The following is a 15735-nucleotide window of genomic DNA, read 5'->3' on the forward strand; positions in this document are numbered from 1 at the left end:
CTGGAGTACTGCATCCAGGTCTTGGGCTCCCAGCATAAGAAGGTTGAGGATCTGTTAGAGCAGGTCCAGAGGAGGGCCATGAAGGTTCGGAGGGCTGGAGCACTTCTCCTATGAAGAAAGACAGAGAGCTGGGGATGTTCAAGCCTGAAGAAGAGAAGGCTCCAGTGAGTCTTCATTGCACCTTTTCAGTACTTAACGGGGGCTTATAAAAAAGATGAAGAGCGACTTTTTACATAGGCAGATAGTGATAGGACAAGGTAGAATGATTTTAAACTAAACAGGAGGAGATTTAGATAATATGTTAGGAGGAAACGCTTTACTATGAAGGTGGTGAGGCCCTGGCACAGGCTGCCCAGAGCAGCTGTGGGTGCCCCATCCCTGGAGGTGCTCAAGGCCAGGCTGGATGGGGCTTTGGGCAACCTGGTCTGGTGGGAGGTGTCCACAGTCAGAAAAGTAGGAAGACAAAACTGTTGACAATAAGCTTATATTTGTAATATATATATATATATATATGTCTATATATATGCATGTATATATATAGAGAGAGACTATATATATGTATCTCATATATATATATGGATATATATAATATATATATAATATATATATATAATATATATATATTTTTTCTTCTGGAAAATGTTTGCACAGTTGTTCGACTCAAAAGGGATTGAAATGCAGTGCAGTCACGGTGCTGCCTGTTGCTGTGTGTCTCAGCCTACAATTTATTTTAACTGCTGGGGCCCTTTTTCACTGCTCTTTGATGCTTCCCTTCTTTTGTGTTCATTCAGTGTGCATCCTGTGTCTCAAAGATTGCTGTTGCTATCTTCTTGCCTGAGAAATGCTGGCAGAGCTTCACCTCACAGCTCTTCCACCTAAATTCTTCATCAAATAGTCTGCACTGTGAGACCAAGCATGCTGCCTCTGCATCTCTCCCTGCCAAGAACAGTGAATGGATTTGTTTGTCTTTCTGCAGGGGCTGAGCCTTGCCTGCTGTCTATCTGGTGGCAGTGGAGGGGGGGGTGTTAAGCATTTAAGTTTTAAAGGTCTGCCTGTGTTTTGGGGGTGTTTGGTGTGTGTTACCAGTTAGATAGTTCTGACTGACAAACTGCTTCTGCTTTTAAGCCCATTTCCCTCCATCCCTTTACTTCCTTTCAGAAATAGGGAACAAATAAATACAAGTATTTCAGGTACTGCAGTTATTATCAAGGCAAACCTTTTAAAGCGTTCTCCGGAGGGAAATTAGCAATACCTTATTCATCAGAGTACTTGACGATATTCTCACCGGGTTGGATTGTTGTCATTTGGTTGCTTTGCACACTGGTACAAAGAATGCAGAAAATTGGTTGCGTGATTTCTAAGCAACTGTTCTGTATCAGGAAGAACTGGAATTTACTTTCAGTCTTTAAGCATATGAATCCTTCATAAGTTGCTTGTTAAGTTCAAGACTATTTACAGCCAGAACTTTAAGGAGGAGCGGCAAAGAGCAAGAGACTTCCAATAATACCTCAAAAGGGGTGTGTTGCAGCAGGGGCTAGAATTGGGCCTCATACTTCCTGAAGTGGTGGCCAAACCTCTGTGCTTGTAACTTCGTCTTTCATCACCTTGTCTCAAGAAAGACCTCATTTCTGTCTCCACCTTGCTGTGTGGTGCTGGCTGTTTGAAGGTAGCCTAATATTGATTTTTTTGTTTGTTTGGTGGAGATTAACATTAAAGCTAACTGAGTGCATTTTTAAAGAAATATTTTTGGAAAGCGTGTGTTATAAAGCTCTCAAAATAAAAAAGCACAAAGGAACTTCTAACTGCTGGAGCTGAATATGCTTGAAGTTTATGAAAAGAGGTATTCAGGGACAGGGTGCAGTGTTGTGTCTTGCATCCTCAACACAGCTGCTTAGCAGCGATAAGGAAGCAATGCTCTATTCATGCTGACCTTGTTTCCAAAGAAGCCTTGTCCTATGAACTACTGAAAATAAGGAAGAATTTCCTGTGACATGCTGCTAATGTTGGCTTTTAAAGGGGAGCAGAATGAAACCTCTGAGCACGACACATACTGTATCTAACCACACAGGATTTCCTGTGCTGGAATGGGAGCTCAGTGGAAGCCACGTTTTTCTCTTCCTCTTAATTCATTCAGAAAAATAGAGGTCAGCGTCACAAATTGATATGGCTGTAGTCACTGTTAAAAGCTTAAATCAGCAATTGCTAATGGATGTATTGTGATGCCAAAAGCACTGCAAGACAAAATTGTTTCCCTTTAATACAGTAAGACTGTATGCCCCTGATTATATTTTTAAGCTCTCACGAGAGAATAGTTGTAGAGCGAACTCCCAAAGATTAAGGGTTAATATGTTACAGTAATTAAAAGTTCTACCTCACCGAAGTTGAGAAAAATAATACATATGTTGCATTAGACTTCAGTGTCTTTTGGTATTACACTTTTCTCTCTAATCTGAATGAATTAAGCTATTGATGAATTACGTGAAAGACACAGAAGGACCCTTGAATTTTGACTCTGAAAATATTGTTGAAGGTGTAGAGGATTAAAAATATTTATTTTTCCTTAATTTAAACTTTATAATACTTCAAATAATAAAATCTCAAATTTCCGCCCGCCCCACACACACCCCCTGTCTGTGCTGATTTGCAAGGTGATCTTCCTGGTAGTGTTTCACTGGGTTTGACCAGCAAAACCAGAGCTTCCTGCCATAACCGCTATGCAGTTTGGGGTTACGCAGCTGATTTTGATACGATAGAGTGCATATCTTTTTAATCTCATTTAAAAGATGATCACCTTGTTTGCAATAAATCTTCAGAGAGTGGGCTAACAGCCTGTGCTTTTTATGCAAGTCCTACCTGTAGGAATAAAATAGAATTGAACATCCCAAGTTGAAAGGGACCCACAAGGATCATCGAGTCCAACTCCTGGCTCCACACAGGACCACCGAAATTAAATCTGAGAGAATGGTCCAAATGCTTCTTGAACTCTGACAGGCTTGGTGGCATGACTGTTCCCTTGGGGAGCCTGTTCCAGTGCCTGACCGCTCTCTCATGGGACTTTGAATCTCCCCTTTCACAGCTCCATGCCATTCCCTCGGGTCCTGTCGCTGTCCCCAGAGAGCAGAGCTCAGCGCCTGCCCCTCCGCTCCCCTCGTGAGGGAGCTGCAGGCCGCCATGAGGCCTCCCCTCAGCCTGCTCTGCTCTGGGCTGAACAAACCAAGGGGCCTCAGCCTCATACCTCTTCCCCTCTAGACCCTGCACCATCTTTGTAGCCCTCCCTTGGACACTCTCCAACAGTTTTATGCCCTTCTCATGTTGTGGCACCCAAACCGCACACAGTGCTGGAGGTGAGGCCGCCCAGCACAGAGCAGAGCGGGACAATCCCTTCCCTCGCCCGGCTGGCAGTGCTGGGCCTGATGCACCCCAGGGTGCGGGTGGCCCTCCTGGCTGCCAGGGCACGCTGCTGGCTCGTGTTCAGCTTGCTGTCAGCCAGAACCCCCAGACCCCTCTCTGTGGGGCTGCCCTCCAGCCTCTTGTCCCCCAGTCTGATGGCAAATGACCTACATTTGCTATGCTATGTAGTGGCAACATGCAAGCTCACTTTGCCCCAGAGCTGATGAAACAGTATCCTGACTGTCTTGTTATGACGGTCAAGCTGATCTAAAAATTCTAGAGTTTTCCTAGTACTTGACTTGGTTTCAGTGCTTTTAATTCAGTAACAGACTTTTATTCTTCTTTAGTCCAAATTATGGTCTGGTGTTATCCTGGGACATGGGTAAGAGTGTGCTTACCGACTCTAGTCGGTTGTGTGTGCTCTGTGCAAGTCTTCTCCCCAGATATGGCATTCACATGGAGAGGGAGTGGTTCATGTATAGTTTTCACTTTTACTCAAGTTATGTGATTTTTTATTACTTTTATACCATCTGGATTTGATTGGGCTGGTGAATTTTTGGGGGATCTAAGAAGTAAAAATTTTGTGACACCTGGACTGGTTCTACTTTTCTGTAGTAACTCCGAGATGTCTATCTTTAAGGGCTGTTTCTCAAAGGGAAATAAGTCATCTTATGGCACACCTACAGTGCTTCTGCTTGGTAGAGTCTCTGTACTTCTTCATTTTCTTCCAAAGTATTCATAGCTTGGTCCTGCAGTCCTTCAGTGTCATGAAAGCCGATGAATACTATACTCAAAAGGCCTATGTGCATGGACTCGACCTGCTTTTTAGCACAATCCCACTTGACATGTTTTCATGTTATGCATGCCAACCTAGCGCATCAGCTGTTCCTATACTATGTCTCTGCAGTTCAGTCTTTATTGAAGTCAGGACTTCTGTTTGTAAGTTACTGAAGGGAGACTTGTATCTTGTATGTCTCATTTAATCAATTAAATAATTTAATCTCAAAGCAAAATCATAAGAGGCAAGCTATTAAGGAATTCTTGTGTATGTATTACATGAGAACTTCCTTCTGTGCCACTTTACATATATTTTGGTTGTGTATTTATCTTGAAAGAACAGAACAGTACCCTGGAGCCACTGCAGACAGATGGGTATGTAAACAGTTTGCAGAAGTAAATAGAACTTGTAGATCAGAACATTTCCACTCAATTGGACAATCTGTTAAATAAGGAAGAATTTAAAGGCACTTCTAAACTAAATGTAGGGTTTTTCTCTCTCTCTCTTTCTATCTTCCTCTCTTCCCCCAGCTCCTCCCTGGATAATTGTTTGAACAAACATTGTACTTATTGCTGGAATTGGATAGTTAAAGAGGGAATTTGATCCTTTTTTAAATTTCATCTTGAGTTCACTATGACACATTATGAGTTGTATAGCTTTAAAAAATGCACATTACTCGGAACTCAAGGTATCACAGTTTTTTAAAGTGACAACAAATTGAAAATATTATATATCATGCATATCTCATATTTTTACCTAGAAGGACGTACTGTTGACCATTGGTTTTACTGTCCTACTGCATGTTGCACTCTGGGCAGTGGTAGTAGCATATGCTGCTCAGTCTGAGCAAGGCTATCAGTGTCGTTGACCTAGAAGGAATAGTTTGGCAACTCATGGTAAATCCTACAAGTACTTCAGTGAGACGTTTTCTCAGATCTTCCAAGGGTCTTACTAGCTTTGGCATTGTTTCCAGTCTCCCTGTTTCTTTGGTCCCCTAAGGCCCCACATTAATATTTATCAAATTAGTTTCCTCTTCTGAACAATATTTATGAATTTGCACAGCAGATCCAAAACTAAAAATCCAGTGTATATGGGTCTGCTGTTAACTGTTTATCTCACTTTATAATTTACTTTACTTTCCAGTTACTGTTGTAACACAGCTGAATTCTAGTAATGGGTTTTGCCTGGTCTACAGGAAAGTGCCTAGTGCATTTATGCTACATTTTTTGTACGTTCATATTTAACTGAAGCTTAGCTGTGCTAAGAGGGCACACATAGCCCACTTTTAAAGGTAGAGCTCCTGCTCTTCTGCTTGACAATTCTTATGAAATTCTGCAAGCAATGGGAGGCATCACCTGGCATTTTTTTATATGAATTATAATTTGGCTTTAGTGAAGTCTTGAAGCTATGTACCAAGTTAGTGTGGTAATTGTGCTCTGTACATGTCTTTAAGGAGATAAAATAGCTCTAAGTCACAGTTTGCTATTAGCAACAATCAGATAATGTATCAGATTTGCTAAAAAACAAAAGGAAGGTATCTGAAACTACACTGAGTGCGCAAGCATGTATATGTCTCTTGGCTTAGAGGTAAATTCTTCTAATTTATTTCTTACTGCATGCACTAAATTTGTGTAAGTCATCAATGCTCATTACTCTGGTTGTAGGCCTTTCTTTCAGTGCTGCTTAATGAATGAATTACAAAGAACAGCTTTGCATCTGCGGGTTATGAATGAAATATTGGATTGCCTATTAACATGATGGCCTTCCTGTGTGGCATTTTGATTGCTCAGAGACACTAACCACTCTTCCTTTTGATATCTAATTTGAATGCACACATACTTACACATATAGGATGAGAATGGCGTTTTAAACGCATGTGATTGTCTTCTGCTATGTTTGTGGTAAGCCAGAAAACCAGTTTAAAAAAGTGTAGTGTACTTGAGAACTGTACTCTAACCTTGCTGTATCAGTGCCTTCCTGATCCCCTTTGCATGAGTGCGTGCTGAAGGCTGCATGCCTGTAGGCTGTGAAGGGGAAGGTGGGACGTCTGCTGATCTTTTGGGGTATCAGAGTGCTGGGCAATAATATTTAATGCCTTCTGTGAAGACACTGAAGGGCAGATAGAGAAGGAAATTCCAGCTCACCTTTCTGTGTATTTTTCCCCCTCTTGTTGGAAGGAAAGCTTTTGTTGGAAGCCCAAGAAGTCAACCTGACAGTGACTTGCTTGTTAAGCATTTTGTCACTCTTGTCCATCTGGGAAAGGTACACTAACACGGTTGTCTGCAAGGGAAAGAATTATTTATCAATAGTATAGACGTGGTGGGAAGTAGAAAGTAGATATTTTAAAATTCATTTTAAGGCTTTTTAGTTTGAAAATATAAAATCATTACTTTTACTTTCTAGTGGCAATAATTGTCTTATGCTCCTTGTAAACAGGAGGAGTCATAGATAAACATCAAGTGGTCTACCAGCAACTGCATTTGTGTCTTGTTGGGGGTAGTTGTATATGATAAATGGAAGATAAGAGAATATCCCTTGACTGTCTTATGGAGATTAGTAAGGGCCTATTGCCAGGATTAAAACTGAATAATACTTTGTAGAATTAATATATGAGGTGTGGAAAAGGGAATCTTCTTCTGCATCCACCATAATCTGTGTGTCAATCATAACCAGAATTGGAAAAATTATACAGCCAAACGAGCATTTTTTGATGTAGAAGCACCTGGTAAGGATTTTAGGACTTCATTGGGTGAATACTTTGTGTTTTCTCTCTATTTTCATTGAGTTTTTATTGCTAATGTCAATGAAAAAAAATGCTAATCTGCCATGACAGCCACTAAGTTTGGTTTGTTTAAGTAGGCCAGGATCATTTCCTTTTACCAATTTCCAATTTTGCCATTGGATGCCCCACAAAATTCTGTCTTGCAAAGTGCAAGGTCCTCCCCCAACACAGACTTTGATAAGCAGCAGGTGCAGCTGGTCACAGATGCTTCCAGATTTGGCAGCCTGGTCAGATTGATTATGGTATTCCTCAACCGTGACAAGAAGTGTAGTGTTCCCTGTGCCTCTGCAGAGAGCTGATGCCTATCAGATGCCAAAACTTCTTTGGCAGGCTGGAGTCACAAAATGCACATGGGCTCCCTAGAGGAAAGAAAGTTGTTGTATACATTCAGGGCATGATATGTGTGAAAGAGACCCTCATTTGGGCATATAGTAACGACAAGTGACCTCCAGTTGTATGACCAGTTGCACTTACTGCCATGACTGTGGTGTATCTGGATACAGGAATGCCGACATGCTGTAGAGCTTAGCGCTTGTTTCTCCAGAAGACCTTCCCTAGTGGAAGAATATCCAGAGCTGATGCTACGCTAGGCAAAAAGGTGGAGGTGTACTGGAAAAAAAAAAGTAAGCTATAGTTACCCAGGGTTCATTTTCATTACTAATCCATTATTTGTTGCTACGTCAATTACACAGCTACAGGAATTTTTAGGAAACTTTGTCAAACTGAAGTGTCAGAAGCTATTTCAATATCACACTGAATTACTTTTCACATACTGACCTATAGCAAGCTTTTAATGTTTTGTAGTCTTGAATACTTTTTACCTGCCCTTCAGACTCTTGTTTAGTTTCTCGTTGTTAAAATGAGACACCTATCACAGTCTCTGTGGGGCAAAGAAAATCAGGATTAAGGGGAGAGGGAGAATCGTAAACAAAAGAGAAGCAGCATTGTGGTAGAAACTTGAATAGATCAGAGGAATGAGGAGGACTTCCTAAACTTTGAATTTTACCTGAACTCTTGATACTAAAATAATCATTGCATATTATTATTTTTCATATGTTAAAGATGGGGTGGAAAGTGTATTCTCTGTTTTTGCAGAGGACTATGAAACAATAACAACACTCTTTGCTTTTGGCTTTGCTTTGTGGATCTAATCATAGGAGATAAATATTGTGTTCTTGGCACTTGAGAAGCATCTGGTCTCTGGTAAACTATTTATTCTGCACATTACAATAGTTCATGAAAGTTCTCCAAGTTTTCTGTGTGCTTTCAGTTCAAAAGCACAATTAGTGCCTAATCAAAGATGTAGCAGAGCTGGGCATGGTTAATGTTGCCTCCGTCTGAACAGATTCAGTCTCATAGTTACCTTCCCTGATGAGAATGTCCTCTTCATCAAAAAAAAAACAAACAACAAAACTGTTTGGAGATGAGAGCTTCCTCCTGCCTTCCCTCTGGCAGCCTTTGCCTTTCCATGAAGACCCATGTAATCATTAGATGGCAGAGTGCATAAGCAAGAGGAAGGAAGAATGAGTTTCTGAAACTGTCGCTTCTTAGTGGGAATTTTCTTACAAGAGTCATACTGATAAAAAGGGACCTTACCTGTTTTCATTTACTCAAGACTAGGAGTGACCATTAGGCTATAGCCATTGGTTGTTGTTTTTTTTTCCCTTGATCTCTTGAGACAATGAATTTCTGAACTCATGCAGCATCAAGTGAAGTTTCTCAGGATAGTCCATGTCTTGATTTTTGGGACGCCTTGTGTCTCATTTCTTTAGACACAAGTTCACGCTAGACTGTGTTATACTTGGTAACCACTCCTCCCAGCAGTCTTCTGAATAACTGGAAGTCTTCATCCTGGAGTTTGGAAGCAGCAGAACTGCATTTGCATGATACTGTGTTGGAGCAAAGAGCTCTTGCTTCTCTACTCGGTTCTCTCCCAGCCTAAAGACTTGGAAAAATTAGATGAGTGCAGGTGAAGGTGCACTTTAGGATATGTCTCTTCTGGGGTAAAAAGTATTAAAAAAAAAATCTGGGAAGTAAAGGTAGAAGTGTGATTAGTTTGTATCAAGGGACAAACTGCGAAGGTTGCTTCCAACTAACAGTCTCATTTAAACAGAGCACATAAAAATAGATAATAACACCAAGACCAAATTTATAAGTGTTTCTTTACAAGTGTCAAAACTGTGTAAGCTAATACTGATGTATTGGAGTGTCTGGATATTAATTAGAATACTTTTAATTAGTTAGGATATTTCCTTGTGAAATACTGGTCTTTATGTCAGAACAAGAGTAGGTTATGCCATTAAGATAATGTCTTTGTGCTTGAAGAAAGTGAAACTGGATAGCATTAATAAGCCAGAGGTATCAACAAGTGACTCAGTCCGTATCGATAGAAATTCAGTATATGCATAGAAATGATCCTGGGAATCATCAGTTTCACAGGGTGGTGTTAATGATGTTGAACATAAAATGAAATGAGGATTGCTGCCGTGGTAGAGAATAATAATGACCAGAGACTCCAGTTTCTTCTGTACATACAAGGGAGAAGTCACAAAAGGTATGGCGTGGAAATAGTGGTCAAGTACAGATGACTTTCTTGGAGAAGCCACAAGAAAGGTTCTGACACTGTTCTGGGGCTTCATTCACAATTTCTCTGCTGAAGAATTGTTATAGTCAATGTAGTGTTTTTACATTGAATTCATTTTTCTTATTAAAAATGAAAAAGCCTCCAAAAAAAACCCCACCCTATACTTCCCACTATAATGCTTCAGAACGGAAGTAGATAAAAACGAGGAAACAATCAAAGGCATATTAAAAGGAGCAGCTGAAGGGGTAAAATACATAATAGACTATGAATTAAACCATGGATCAAACTACTAAATCATGGCTGTGGTTTAATGTGGTCGCTTTAAGTGTTCAAAGCGTGCTACGTATCGGAAAGAGGCTGCTATATAAATCCATGGTGCAGAACATCTTGTATGCTGTAAACCATTGTGGTCGCTCTGTCTCAGGGTAGTGTAACTAAAAGAGTATAGAAGACGAGCAGAAGCATGCAAGCTCTTCGGTGCAAAGATCATTCCAAATAGCCTGGAAAGAAATGACTGGGGAGGGGAAGGGGAAGTTGTATGCAGCTGAAGTTGGCAAAATAATGAATGTCATGGAGCAGATGACTAGGAATGACTGAAGTGGTGAAGCACTGAAGCGTGTTTTTCCTGGAAATTGTGAGGACAAAGTATGCATACGATTAGGAAGGGATTAGACCAATTATTATCCTTTGCTGGAAGTGTTCTGCATGAAACATGATGATCTCTAGTTTGGGAGAGATATAATGAATGCAACAGTATGATTCAGTGACCATTGACCTTGTCATATTAAAAATGTTTGACAGAGCTTTTAATCAAGCCTGGTGGATGTCAAATAGTCATAGTTAACGATCACCACTTTTATTGAACTCAGGATATTCTCTAAGGGAGGTCTAGATGTTTTCCTGATCCAAGTAAATTGTGGGCACAACAATATCAAGCATTTTTGAGAATGATTATTCTTGTTTCTAAGTGAGTTTAGCATACGAGTTTTGTTCATTTGAACAATCCTTAATTGTCTAGGGGACTGTCTCGAAGGAACGAAGGAAGAATTCAGCCCAGTTAACTTTTCTTTAACCACAACATTGTAGCAAAAGTATTTATTGAAAATCAGGTATACATGAATAAGAATATGCAAATTCTCATTGCTGGTGAACATGCAGGTTATCTTTCCAGTGCCTCTGTAGAATCATAGGGTAATTCAAGTTGGGAGGCACCTCTGGGGGCCATCTAGTCTAACCTGCTCAAAGCAGTCCATTTGATCAGGTTGCCCAGGGCTATTTCCACTTGAATTTTGCGTCTTTCTAAGGCTGGCGATTTCACAGCCTCTCAAGGAAACCTATTTCCATGTTTGATCGTGGAGAAAACTTTTTCCTTACAGCTAATCAGAAGTTCCTGTCTCGCCATTTGTGTCTCTACTGCCTCTCATCCTGTCATTGTACGCTTCTGAGAACAGTGTGGTCTCTCTTCTCTGTGCCTTCCTGCTAAGTAGTTGAGGATAACATTGGTATCTCCCTTTGTATTTTGGACAGTCATTAAAAGTGGGGGAAAAAAATCAAGTTGCTGTTTCATTTTCATGTGGGAGTTGTAATACGGATGTCTTTTGCCTCAAAAGTCCTCTATTAGAAGAGTCTTCTAATTATAGGATTTCTTCCCTTCCTTTTTAAGGGAGTGTAGTCCAGCTGAACTTGGCAATTAAATGGTAGTGGAAAGTATAAAATGCTTGAATTACATCTCTCTTAGAATTACAGTTCCATTTTGAATCCAGATCCAGCTTAAAGTGTTTTGTTCTTTCAGGCTTTCTTCCAACAAAATATCAAAATCGTGTGTGTGTAAAACAATCTTTTGGAGGAAAATCGAGAGCTTTGCCATTTGATATAAAATTTGGTTTTGACAGAAAGCTTTTAAGCAGATGTTTAACACATCTGGATGTATTTCTGCTGCTACCAGAGGAATAGTACCCTAGTGTTTTCTGAAAGTGATGTCCTCAACCATGTCTTCCAAGCCCACTGAAAGTCCTTTTTTAGTGTATTCAAAATTGTGTCTGTTTCTGATGTTATAGGATATAGTAAAGATTTAAAACAACACTAGATGTTTTCTCCTCCTTGCATCTTAAGAAACTGTGATGATATAATGTACAATCTTCTCACATTTTCAGAGCTCTGTGTTTATTGTGTCTTCAGGAAGAGCTGATTGTTTCACTTCATTTATTTAAATCACTTATGCTTCTGATAGGACTTGCAAAGTTTCTCTGAAAAATAGAAACCGGGATAAGAACCCATTTTGATTTGGTTGGAATCATTGCCTTATTGTAATAACCAATTTTACTTGCCTACCAGACCAAGAAACAGAAAATTAGTGCACAGGTAAATGCTGATTTTCCTTTGTGAACTTCTCAGATATTAAATTCGAACTTCCCTTGGAGTAGCCAGAAAACAGAACAAAACAAAAAGACAGGAGGAGTTGCTATATTTTGCTATGATGTTTGGTAACATCTATTCAAATAGTTTTAACTTCTCAAAACACGGCATGCATAAGCAGACACACTGCAGTACCTAATGCATTTTGGTAGGTGCTGCATCGACACCAGGACCTACTGCACTGATAATATGGAGCACACGTTAAATGAGATGGTTGTACCTGCTAAGGTTTATGAAGAAACATCTGTTGGCTGGAGTTTTATATGGTTTAAAATATACAATGTATTAGTATTTTCAAATTAACAGAAAGAGAAGAGAATCAAATATGAAGTCTTACTGTTGCCTTTCAAACAGTGGAACTCAACGTGTTCAGAGGCATATGACAATAAAAGTCTTAGGCCCTGATATTTGAAGTTGATGAGCGTAGCCCATGGCTTTAATTTAGTTTGCATCACACCTTGATGTGTCTGAGCCTTTTAAAAAGATGAGCCTTTACCTGGGGCTGGGTAAAGCCCCTGCTGCTTGCTTCCCAAGCTCATTCCTTGGAGAGCAAGTTTTGGACGTGTCTTCTTGTCTCGGAAGGCCGTACAGTGGTTCCTTGTGGCAGGCAAAGGCAAACCCTGTCCATGGCTCAGACTTGGATTCCCAAGGGAATAAAAATGAGTGAGAAGAATTTTACAGTGTTTTATAGAGGTAACAGCACTGATAAAAGTTAATACGGCTAAGATTAGAAGGACTGTGTTACGACTGAAAATGTCTTTGTCAGTGTTTCTCATGACATACGCTGAAAGTGCTCGTAGCAACTATCACCAGGGAGACCAGTGAAATCCTGAAAAATCCCGAGGTCAGACGAGAGCACCAAGAGACATTCTGTCTCGACTAACAGGTTTGGGGACCTAGCAGTCACTTTCCCCCCCACGTTTCAATGTTTTTTTAAATGGCTGAACTACACCGTAGCTTTGAAGGGCTGCAGGGAAGGCGAGGAAGACGGAATTGCTTTAGAATAAGTTAATTCCTTATTGCACAAAAAAAAAGTTAAACAGACAGTATTATGTAAGGCTAGAATGAGGCTGGCATCGTAATTATATCAAACCTCAGAGTAAGCTGTCAGGATACTAACTGGCTGTGAAAAATAGTGATAGACACACGTACTGCATAGTAGGCATGAGGAGTCCACAGTCTTAACAGCTCGCAGCTTCTTTACTTTCTTGATGTATTAATGGCCACCTCATGCAGGTGCTGCCTCTTTGTTGTTGTTGTTTGGAATTCAATATGGAATTTGTAGGTAACATCTGCATCTTGACAAATTTCTGTTTTGGGCACCATGAAGCATAGCTGGTAGATGCAAAGCTTGGTGATACGCCAAAGGATGTGTTGTTTGTGTTCGTTTTATTCTTAGCTTGTAAATTGGGAGGAAGTATTTCACAATGCTCCTGCTAATATTAAGTGAAAAAGCGTATGGGAAATTCGGTAGGTATAGTTGGCAAATTCTGGGACAATTTTTTCCTGACTTGCCAAGGGTGACTGCTGGATACAAATGTCCCGTTTCTCTAGAAACACTTAAATAAGGGGGTGTGACATCTCTAGTGGCAGTCAGAGTTTTTCCTGTTGCTTTTATTTTTTTATTCTCTTATTGAAAGAGAGAACCTTTGCATCTGCTTCTTCATACCTCTTAGTTGCCTCCTTTCTTTCAAGTTTACCCTGCTGTGTCCAGGACTTCACTCTATTGCGTTACAATAGGTCTTTATGTACATTGTTGGCTTGAGAGGTATCTGCAGCTTTTGCCAATTCTTTACTTGGGTTATGAGAAATGTGTGTTGATGGAGGTCACGCTCTGGCTTGTTCTCACACCAGTCACCACCCTCCAGTTTTCTGACATATCTTCTGGTTTGTGGCCTTTGTATTGTTGCTTTTTAAATTGAGAGCAATAAATAGGCCATGTGGGATAAGAAGTGGGGATAGCTGTTTTCTGCTATCGACTACCTTACGCATGACAACACTTTTTAATTTGCGTGGATAAACAGAAAGGCAGCGGCACAGCCAGCAGCTCATTCTTATGTAACGTTTGCAAAGGATGCTCGTTGGGCTGCGGCCTCGATGGGTAGGTCGGGCTGGTATTGATGAAACCGCCCAGCGTGGAGAGACAGCGGCTGTCGGTGTTGTAGCTGGCTTCACTGCTCTGGGGCTGGTAAGCTCCGCGTAGCACAAGCGGGCAGAGGTCACTGGGGTTTGCTCTGGGGCAGGGAGGTCTTTGAACACTGCAGTAAATCAGTTCTTACTATGGTGACAGCTATTTTTGAGTTTCTTCAAGGTGACCTATTCATTGAGAGCAGCCTTGAGGAGAAAGACTTGGGAGTGTTGGTTGATGAAAAGCTCAGCATGAGCTGGCAATGTGCTCTTGAAGCCCAGAAAGCCAGCCGTGTCCTGGGCTGCACCAAAAGCAGCGTGGCCAGCAGGGCGAGGGAGGGGATTGTCCCTTGTCCCCCTCTGCTCTGCTCTCATGGAGCACCCCACCTGGGGGCTGTGTTCAGCTCTGGGGCCTCCACCACAAAGACAACATGGACCTGTTAGAGCGAGTCCAGAGGAGGGCCACAAGGATGCTCAGAGGGCTGGAGCACCTCTCCTGTGGGGACAGGCTGAGGGAGCTGGGGTTGTTCAGCCTGGAGAAGAGAAGGCTCCAGGCAGACCTTACAGCGGCCTTCCAGTGCCTGAAGGGGGCCTGCAGGACAGCTGGGGAGGGACTCTGTGTCAGGGGGCGTAGTGATAGGACAAGGGGGAATGGCTTTAAAACAGAAGAGAGGAGATTTAGATATGATATAAGGAGGAAATTCTTCCCTCAGAGGGTGGTGAGGCCCTGGCACAGGCTGCCCAGAGCAGCTGTGGATGCCCCATCCCTGGAGGTGCTCAAGGCCAGGCTGGATGGGGCTTTGGGCAGCCTGGTCTGGTGGGAGGTGTCCCTGCCCATGGCAGGGGGTTGGAGCTGGCTGGGCTTTAAGGGCCCTTCCAACCCAAACCATTCTGTGAGTCTGTGGTTCTGTTCACCTGTTAGCAAGCTGTGAGACTGTAGGCTGTTTTTGAATGTTGATTGGTCATAGAACCATAGAGTTTTTCAGGTTGGAAAAGACCTCTAAGATCATCTAGTCCAGCCTTTAATGATGTCTGCTGCTGCCTTCCTGGTCCCCCCATGCATGCCCAGAAGAGCTGGCAGGTGTTTCACAGGGGAAAGTCTGTGCAGGAGAAGGTGACTGCCCACGCACTGCTCCTGGAGGGCTGGAAGAGATTTGCCTTGCCTGGGATGACGCTTGTCGTGAGAATAAAACCACAAAGGGAAGCAGAAAATGGAAATTTCTTATAAAATGGACCAGATCAGATTTATCATTTGCCCAATGTCAGGATTACATGTAATACTAAAGAGAAGGAAGTACCTGTTTAAGAAATACACCCAGCAGTGTCTACTGTTGCAAAGAAAATTCCAAGGGATGGTGTATGTATGGCATTTTCTACTGCACCGCATGCTTGTACTGACACAGCTTTCATCTTTGATAGTATACAAAAAAATCAGGATAGTTCAGAGATGTCATTGTTTACAGGGCTTGTCTTAGTTCTGACTTGGCAAACTATCTCTAATGTTTTAATTTTTGCCTTAAAACTCATAATTTATTGGCTTTCAGGTGCTACTGGTGCTATCCTTGTAGGGTTATGTGACATCCCTAGCTGCCTGTGCGCTAATCTTGGTTTCAGGTTAGAACAAGGCTGTTGCACCGAAACTTTTCACTGAGTTAATGA

At 41.5% G+C, this 15735-nt stretch overlaps 1 protein-coding gene and 1 long non-coding RNA gene across 3 annotated transcripts in view; one reads left to right on the forward strand and one right to left on the reverse strand.

Annotated features, from left to right (window-relative positions):
* The window catches only part of SRGAP1 (SLIT-ROBO Rho GTPase activating protein 1), a 150840-nt gene that overhangs the window by 26678 nt on the left and 108427 nt on the right, over positions 1-15735 (forward strand). The gene's annotated exons all lie outside the window — the stretch shown is intronic.
* Positions 1-15735, reverse strand: part of LOC310893037 — a 49456-nt gene that overhangs the window by 18546 nt on the left and 15175 nt on the right. Inside the window, exon 1 of the long non-coding RNA XR_014578658.1 lies at positions 1-15735. This exon is cut by the window's right edge and continues 15175 nt beyond it. This is a non-coding gene — a long non-coding RNA (uncharacterized lncRNA).

This window comes from Anser anser (genome assembly GCF_964211835.1).
Source record: "Anser anser genome assembly, chromosome: 1".
In the NCBI taxonomy this organism is placed as follows: Eukaryota; Metazoa; Chordata; class Aves; order Anseriformes; family Anatidae; genus Anser; species Anser anser.